The 8,012-nt window shown below is 41.3% G+C and overlaps 1 long non-coding RNA gene across 1 annotated transcript in view; it reads right to left on the bottom strand.

Annotated features, from left to right (window-relative positions):
- Positions 1-326: 326 nt before the first annotated feature.
- LOC121339856 overlaps positions 327-8,012 on the bottom strand; it is a 32,955-nt gene continuing 25,269 nt past the window's right edge. Inside the window, exon 2 of the long non-coding RNA XR_005953222.1 lies at positions 327-1,116. This is a non-coding gene — a long non-coding RNA (uncharacterized LOC121339856). The remainder of the gene's footprint in view (positions 1,117-8,012) is intronic.

Genomic DNA, 8,012 nt, shown 5'->3' with positions numbered 1-8,012 from the left:
GGAAATGAGTGTTATCTGCATCATGTCCTTAAGAAATATTTGTCTCAACAAAATGAAAAATTGAAGGATTATGCATTCTTTGCCTGTTACCACAGAATCATAAAATGGTTTGGGTTAAAAGGGACCCTAAAGATCATCCAGTTCCAATCTCCCTGCCATAGGGAGGGTTCTGCTAGAAGTCTTACTCTGTTCATGTCAGCACCAGATCAGTTATCAAATTAGAAAATAGAAAAGTCGCATCTAGAAACCTACAATGCCTGAAGAGAAAGTGTTGAGAGACATTTCCAAAGACAGAAGTAATTAAATACTAAAGTAATGGTACTATAAGCATCTCCTTGTAGTTTTAATTACAATCCCTAGTTTATAGCAGTCAATAAAAATTGGCTTTACCATAACTTGCTGCATCTGAGGCACCAAACAATCCATATCTTGATTTTTTAAGCCCTCATACTAGCTCCAAAATTCATAATGTTTGAACTCCACAGATGAGAAAAGAGGAAGTGAAAAGGAGAGAGAGAACAAATCAAAGCAATCAATTCGAACAAAACTGTTTCTTACAAGCTGAACAGTAAATGTCTTCAGAATGTTTCACTTCAGGGTTTTGACAGAGGCAAATTCTAAAATCTTGGAATACATGGTAGAAAACAAGTCAACAGTTTTGTCAGCAAGTAACACATAAATGGGAATTATTTCAATCATATGAGAATCTTAACCTTTGCAACTGTGCCTTTCGAGGGATATTTCGAGTAGAGCGTGAACTGACACCCTGTGGAATGCTCACACAAGGCACGTTCTTGTTCTTCCAGTTTTCTTCGGCGCGTCTGCTGCCTCTAACCTCCTCCTTCTCAGCTGCATCCTGAAACAATTCCTCAGTGCAGTCCAAGCACACGGCTATCTGCTGGGTTTCTTGGGCAATGGAGAAGGGTTATGCTGGGCAAGTCTTCCCTGCTAATGTGCAGATGCTGATATCCACAAAACATCAGTGCAGCACTTGGCACGGTGAAAGTCTTCTCAGGCTGGCTTTATAACAAATACAGACGTAGGATCAACAGGTGGGTTTAGCTGGTGTTTTCCCCAATAACAGCATCATTTAAGCAAATCCAGACAGGAATAATGCTGAGTGCAAAGAGAGAAATATAATAAAGCTGTGAGAAACACGTTCAAGCTGTGCATTTAAATGTGCACTGAATTATAAATGAGGTGATTCCATAGAAACATCTACAATAAAAAAAAAAAGTTTGGTGTGAATAAATTTTTCTCTTATGAACATGTTTGCAGAATTATGCAGGTATCCCTATCCACCCTATTAAGAAAAAAATATAGCTTGAGAAAAATGAAAAAAAGAACAAGTCTGAGGAATTATATCAGGAAAAAATACTCAAGTACAAAAAAAAAAATCATGGTAAGCACACAAAACAGGGACTTACAAGCACTTAAAAAATACCACGGTATCCTGTAGGGTAACAAACACAGTAACAGAAAAAGAAGTTAGGCATTTTGAGTGCTGCATGTCCTCAAAATACATAAAGTTGAAAATAGTTATTCAATATGCATTGCAAAAGCATTCCGAATTATTAAATCTATGCTGTTTTTCTGTGAGCACTGCTTGCTTATAACGAAGCCTTCTAAACCCACTGAAACTGTCACAGCTTTTACCACATTATTTCATAAAAGAATCATTGCTTAGTGTTTCGCCATGGCACATGAAATAATTTTAATATTTGTAGTGCTGAAAAGACATGGTCAGTGTTCCACTACTACAAATGGTTATGTTTTGTTAGAAATCCACTGGAGATGGGATGATTGGTGGCTGCAAATGCATGTGTAAATAATGAACAGGGTGCACAGAGCTGTCATTTTCCAGAAAAAAATAAATCATATGCTGAGTTATTTTATTAAATTGTAGTGTGTACATTACTTTGATGTATAACGTGGTGTTATATTTTTATCTGAGATAGAGAAGAATTTCACAATAATTATTTTTAATGCATAATGTAACTTACACATATCGGCATGAAACATTGAGAAATTTAGGGTAGTTTGGCAAAGATGCTTTTCCCAACAGCAGGAAAAATACATATCCTGTAGATGAGGCTTTTAAAAGAAAATCTCAGAGGGAAGAGGGGGGTGGTTTCTAACAAGGGTTTAACCTTCCTGCTTCCCAGCCCATCTCTGTTTTGACAAACATGCCTTATTTCCATTGGAAAGTGGTTTCCTTACAAAATTCCCAGCTGGCTGGAATCGGGAGTTATGGCTATTTCCTTCCAGACTTTTCTTTCTACAACAAAGCAGTACGGGTTGCAAGGCTTATGACGAATATGTCTTTAGCAACAATGGCATGCCAGGCACCTGCTTTTTCCCGTTCATGCCAAGCTGTGCAGGATCAGGTGTTTGTTCTTCTTCTGCCACGTTTTAAAAGCAAGTGTGTGAGATATTACTGCAAAACTCACCTCTGTCAATACAGGAACACTAAAAATGTGTTGCTGCTTTTCACACAGAATATTCTACCATCATGAGCCTTTGCTCATTGGGGGAGACAAACTGGTTTCTGACATAAATCCAGAGACATCCAGGTCTTTTTTAGTTTGTGGTAGGGTTTTTTCGCATTAGGAAACAATTAATTTCATGGTGTTTATGAACTGTTAAAAATAACTTCACCCATTTTTCTCTTTTCCACAGTCAATTCTCTGCAGTGGCTACTGCACGCAAATTCAGTGATATAAATCTCGATGAACCTGCAGACACATTTATTCATGATGCATTTTAAGAGCTTAAAGCAGAAATGCAGTGCAGCTCATTAACTTTCCTTTCAGTGGTCCTGAGGCATATACTAACAGCTTATTACACTGACATACTATACAGTTTGCTTTTTGCCAGTTCTCAAAAAAACAAACCAACCTATTCAACCAAAATTTAAATGATAAATTTTTGGTTCGCTTTACTTTGTCTTTCTACATGCAACATGTATTTACTGCACCACATTTGCTCTGTTCCCTTGGAATTTTTCAGCACTGTGAATAGCCCCATCCCAATTTGTGTATTGATTTGGGTGATTGGCAGAAGCTGTACCTACCATGTTTTCAGGTGTTGAAATTCATCCAGTGGAAATTCATCCTGTAGAAATGCATACCAGCACCAATCTCCCAGGGCATGTACACAAGACTATAGGTGTAGACAGGATTAAGTTTAGCTATTTTTTTACTCACTGGTATCTGGTAGAGCATTCCTTGCTCTGCCCATATACAGCTGCAGGGGTAGTTAACATGGAGCAAGAACTGGCAAAAGTGTGAGATTTTTGTTAGCCTCTAACTTTAACATCTGTTATATGTTTCCAGAAGCCCTATTAAAGTTAGGAACAAACTGGCTATATACATTTGACAACAACAACAACATCACAAAAACAAAAAACAAAACAAAACAAAACAAAACAACCAAAAAAATACTAAAACCAAACAAAAACACACAAAAAAAAAGGAAAAAAAAAAAAAAAAAGCAGTGTGTCCTTTCTTTTGTGTTTTCTTCTCTCTGGTAGATCAAGTCTTATAAAGCCATAGGTGAGAAATAATGCCCATAATTTTGGCCTAAAGGAAAAGGGAATGGATTGGAAGAAGAGAGAATGAAGAAATTTAGAGAATGCAGAAAACACTTGAGTGCAGCCTCTGCAGGTGTATGAGGAAAGGAATGTATCTAAAATGGTTTCAATCCCAGCTCCCTTTCCTTTTACTGGCTTTCTTTTCAGTTTAAGAAACAAGAAAGGGGTCACAGTGCTTTTTTGGAGCTCTCCAAGCCATCAGCCGGCTGTTTATCCATCGGGAGCCTGAATGCTCTGACAGAGGCGACCAGTGAAATCAGTCACCATCCTCCTTTTTCCCTGTTAACCTGGGTTTGAGAGCATTCCTGATCAGAGGGGTAAAAACCCTTTCTAAGTACTCTGAGTCACAACCCTCCATTGAAAGGGCTCCCTTCAAAAGTGTAGTATCTCTTTATATAGAAAGAGAGATTTTTGATTTGGAAGGAGCTGCTTTGGCTCCAAAAAGCAGCACCGAACACTTGTCCTACATTGCTTCCTGAAAGGGGGCATTTCAGCTGCCACTGAGTCTGCAGGACTAGGGATGCTGCAGGAAGACTGCCAGAGGACAGTAAATATCAGTCCAGTGCAGTTCAACTGCAGCACCTCTGCCATCCAGCATCGATATCTGTGTATCCTGTCCTGTGGCTGAGAATATTAGAAAAATGAGAAATCTCTCTAGCTAATCTGTTATTCAGAGAGAGCCTCCCTCCCTGGGTCTCTCTCCAGCTCACTGCCTCATCTGTTTCTCAGCCACTCCTCCCTGCCCAGACACATTCCTTCCCAACTCCTCCCACACCTCAAGCCAAGGGCTGGAGAGCCTCCACAGGAGGCTTGGGTGCCTTACATGAATGAATGGTTATAAATGTTCTCAAACATGGTGGCTACCATACACTGAAAAGAATTTTCTTTATCCTGAGGGAAAGACTATTACTCAGACAAGCCTTCCCTAATGTTTTTATTCTTCTGTTTCCCACCTTACAAACAGCAAATTGAATTAGACTCTCAGACAACTGTTGATGTGGGAGAGGAAGAGCAAACACTGACGTGTACATACACACTTCTTAAGGATCTGACTCTTAGTTTAACAAAAACAACCTTCTGTTATTGAGCCTTAGTATGCCTGGATGATTTATACAAAAGATTTTGAGCAGTTCTACTCATTCCCTAAGGGGGATGTGAGGAGAGCAGAAGCTTTCCATGCAGCTCTAAACTCACAGTTAAGGTTTCGTTCATCTGAGAGGATAAATGGAAAAAAACCTAAAAACTTATTTCCAGAACGCAGACTCTTCTAGACATTTCCCACAGTGTACATGAGGTGCAAGAGACCTAGCTCAGCTTCAGAGCATGACTGCAAAGCAGCTCCCAGAGGAGCCACAGACCATGCAGACACACCATCCTGCAGACACAGGGCAGCAAACAGCCACTCACAGCCACTGCAGAGGCACAGGTTGACCCCAGACATCCTCACACCACCACCACAGATGGCACTGTGTAGGATGGCTGGGAGCATTTCCCTGGGAGTGCCTTCCAAAGCAGGGCAGCCTCCCAGCAGCACCGTGTCTCCTCTTCCCACAGGCCCTTGCTGCACAGGGCTGTCCATGGGTGTTGGTTTTTGCTTCCGTAGTTTAAACATTTCCTGGAATGTCAAAACTTGTCATCAGTAAATAGGTCAGACTGGCTGAAGCACTGTGTAGGCTCCTCCTGAAACCTCACCAATGTGTCTCTCACTCAGTGTCCTTTCATTTTCAGTGTCCTGCTCCTTTTTGCCATGTCCAAACCCAAGCCATACCAATAAATGGAAGTTAACCCTGAAACTCTCTCTAACTTTTGTCCCAATGTGGCTTCGAGCCAAAGGCAAAGAGTTAGTGCTTTAATCCACTTCACCATCTATCCCTCTGGGGGTTCATAACTCAGCCATGAATGTTTGTTTTGAGCTGAAACTTGCAGTGCAGGTTCTCCTCCAAGAGCTGTGGCAGGGCAGAAGGCAGGCGCACTCCCGAGAGCACTTTGGCACCCCAGGGAGGGCAGAGGGAAAGCAGTGAGGGAGAGGAAGGGCCAAGCCCCTCTGCAGGGAGAGAGTTGGGAAATGAGGCAGGGTACAGTCTGGAAGGGTAGGTAGGAGGGAAACACTACAAGACATGTATGTGATAAAACTTTCATCTTTGACTTGCTTATTCCTACTCTCTTAAGATTTGTCTGGATTGACTTTTTACTCTTCACACAGACACTGGGACTTCTCATCATCCTGGTCAGGTAGTGTTGGTGTCAGCATAGCATTCTGAATCACCATAATCCCAGTGATAATAATATCAGTGTGACTGTTACATATTCCTAAAACTGACCACATTCAAATTTGTGGGCATACCTTTTTACATCCCTGCAAGTTTTATACAGATTTTTAGAAGATTCAAGCAAACAGTGTACTTTATCTGAGGTCCTACAGCTGGGGTATCTGCATGTCTCAGGCTTTAGGGTATGTTTGGGTTTGGTTTTTGTTTTTGTTTTTGGTTTTTTTTTTTTAATAATGCCCTTGAGAAGAGTGGAAATGCTACCTCTGTTTTACAGAAGAGAAACAGGGGTGTAGAGCAGGTAAATGCCTTCCCTGAGGCCAGGTAGGATGTGTCAAGCAGAGCAAAGAATGAAAATGTTTCATGGAATCCAGACTGCTGAAGTCCTGGGGTGGATTTCCAAGCACAGGGACACAGAGATGTGAACTATGACCTCTACTGACTAAAAAATAACATTAGGCATTCTCTTATCAGAACACAAAGTACTTATATACACCATGTTCACCAACTGTTTTCTCTGGTCTTGATTTCTAGAGTAACATCTTTAATTGCTTTAGTGCAAAGCTTGGTGGAATTATAACATTAATGGATCTAATGAAAGATTTTCCATTTCTAAAATCCTTTTTCTGACATGAACCATCTAAACACATCTTACCGAGCAGTTCTCTTATTTCTCTTATGTAGCTACTCCTTACTTTAAAAGTTGTTCCAAGGGTAGCAGTTAGTTAATATGAATTTTGGAACCCCACAGGGAAAAAAAAAACCTTTATAACCTAATATCCTCTTTATATGGGTACACCAACCACCATGCCTGATGACAGGTACACCATCAAAGATTGCTGTGGATGTGAGCATGTTAAATTATGTTTTAACTTGCTTAACATTTATTTAACAGGGGCACAGTCACCAAAGCTGTAAATTTCCTGACAACTTTTTGATTGATCCAAGCTGTTTGATTTGCAGCAGGGACCAAGTTGCAGTAAGAAAGCTCATGGAAAATCCGTGGTTTTTAACAGCTACTGACGAGTCAGTGTGAGGATATCCATGCTTAAGCAAGAAGCTGGAAAGCTGAAGGACGAACAGCTCCAATGAGAAAAGCACATTCCAATTTCCCATGGCACCTCAGTGTCATGTGCTGTACCGAAAGGAGTGACTGGCACACCCTACATACTTCTGTGCCTTGTACAGGAAAATGGCCAAAAAAAGCTGTCACATGAACACAGCAGCCATAATCGACCGCCTACAAGGGCTCTTGCAACAGAATGTAACCACCAGGTTTGGATGTAACCACCAGGTTTGCAGTTCTCCTCCTTGGGAGCCCCATCAGGGTACCAATAACAACGCTGCAGATGTGCTCATGCTGAGGAGGCATTCTCTGGGCCATCCAGCTGCACCTCTGACCTCCTGTCATCAGCAAGCCCACTTTGGCCAAACGCCTTGCATAAGAGTGTCTTTTGACTGATACCATTAGGCAGATCAGGACCACAGCAACTGGTCACTCCCACTACTTGGGTTGCTGAGTCATTAACAGGAAAAATAGGCAATGATTCATGCATGGGATGGGTGCACTACAGTGGCTGTGCCGTGCCTCATTATCAGCTGGCTTGCCACAAAGAGAAATCTTTGCATGCTTCCCAAATACTATTTCATGCTAATGACAGAAAAATCCAGAAATCTTCTTGGGGTACCACCACATTCTGTAGCTCAGACCAAGGGGTCTGAGACTCCTCATCTATAGGTGCTTTGCACCACAGGCACGTACACCTTCGATAAATGTGGATGAGCACAGAAGAGACGTGGGAGTGTCATCCTAGGAATATTAACTTAAACTTCCTGGAAGATGTGCTCGCATTTCAAGCACATCTGATACTTGGAAATATAGGACTGATTTCTCTTCTACATTTTACTCTATCCCACTTGTGGCATTACAAAAAGTGGCTCAGCTTTACTCCCTAATGTATGCAATGTATACTTCACAACCAGCAGCCCAAGTGAGAAATCAAGCCTGCAGGCAGGCAGAATAAGCCATTACTGAAGATTCCCTTTGAGATGGAAAAACGAACAACCATCAAACCCCAGTATTAATGTGGGATATCAAAAGATGCCTCAGCAGAGGTCATGCATCTTACCTGCCTTCTCATTTCCAAAGCCAA

Source organism: Onychostruthus taczanowskii, unplaced genomic scaffold (genome assembly GCF_017590055.1).
Source record: "Onychostruthus taczanowskii isolate IOZ18803 unplaced genomic scaffold, ASM1759005v1 scaffold38, whole genome shotgun sequence".
Taxonomy (NCBI): domain Eukaryota; kingdom Metazoa; phylum Chordata; class Aves; order Passeriformes; family Passeridae; genus Onychostruthus; species Onychostruthus taczanowskii.
The sequence above is the reverse complement of the archived record's forward strand: the minus strand, read 5'-3'. Positions and strand labels throughout refer to the sequence as shown.